The sequence below is a fragment of the Cebus imitator genome, unplaced genomic scaffold (assembly GCF_001604975.1).
Source record: "Cebus imitator isolate Cc_AM_T3 unplaced genomic scaffold, Cebus_imitator-1.0 Scaffold285, whole genome shotgun sequence".
Lineage (NCBI taxonomy): Eukaryota > Metazoa > Chordata > Mammalia > Primates > Cebidae > Cebus > Cebus imitator.
Window position 1 is genome coordinate 2048780 of NW_016107600.1, and position 1417 is coordinate 2050196.

Below are 1417 nucleotides of genomic sequence, written 5' to 3' on the forward strand. Positions count from 1 at the left end.
AAAAAAAAAAAAAAAAAAAAAAAAAAAAAAAAAAAAAAAAAAAAAAAAAAAAAAAAAAAAAAAAAAAAAGATTTTCAAGTGCCTGGAAATTCTGAGAACACTGAGGCTGGATGCCTTGATTTCAAGAAACAGGCTCAGGTCTTATTGGGCTGTCAAAAGCCTAGTTGGGTAGGGGTGGTGGAGGCTGAGGTGTCCATGAAATAAAACTTCCTAGGTTGGGTGCGGTGGCTCATGCCTGTAATCCCAGCACTTTGGGAGGCCAAGGCGGGTGGATTATGATGTCAGGAGTTCGAGACCAGCCTGGCTAATATGGTGAAACCCACCTCTATTAAAAATACAAAAATTATCCATGGCATTGATACATGAAAACAACAACGACAACAACAGCAACAAAACATTAGCCAGGTGTGGTGGCGGGCATCTGTAATCCCAGCTACTGGGAGGCTGAGGCAGGAGAATCACTTGAACCCGGGAGGCAGCGGTTTCAGTGAGCTGAGATCGTGCCATTGCACTCCAGCCTGGGTGACAGAGTGAGACTCTGTCTCAAAAACAAATAAAATAGAACAAAACAAAAACAAAAACAAACGAGGAAGTTGGATTTCACAGAGGGAAGGAAGGCAGGATATTTAGGAAAATCATGAAGCTGAAGGCGGGTGTGGGGGAATTTCCAGAAGTAGAATAGGAGCCCAGTTATACCAGGAGCCAGAGCCTGCTGAAGCTGGGGAGTTGTTCTGTGTGTGTGTGTGTGTGTGTGTGTGTGTGTGTGTCTGTGTGTGTCTAAGAGAGGGAAATTGGAAAGTACAGGATAGACCATCTACACCCTCAGGCTCTGTTGCTGCTCTGACTAAGGTCTCTGCCTAGAGGAACTGAGAGCTCTATCATCTGTGAGTCACCTCCACCATCCCCACCCCCTGTCTGACCCAGGAGAAACCCCTCCTCCGTGTCCTATGCCTAAAATAAACCCAGACTCCTCTCCCCTTTCTATCCCCGGTTGGTACAGAGCACAGGCGGGTTGGATGGAACATGTTTCCAAGGGTGGCAAACGCAGACCTGAGGGATAAGATGCTTGAGTTTTTTTTGTTGCTCCAGGACTATGAACCCAGTGATTAGATTGTGACTAAAGCCAGATGCGGTGGCTCACGCCTGTATCTTTGGGAGGCTGAGGTGGGCGAATCACCTGAGGTCAAGAGTTTGAGACCAGTCTGGCCAACATGGCGAAACCCCATCTCGACTAAAAATACAAAAAATTAGCTGGGTCTGGTGGCGGGCACCTGTAATCCCAACTATCAGGAGGCTGAGGCAGGAGAATCGCTTGAATCTGAGAGGCTGAGGTCGCAGTGAGCTGAGATTGCACCATTGCACTCCCGCCTGGGCAACAGACAGAGAGAGACTCAGACTCAAAAAAAAAAAAAAAAAA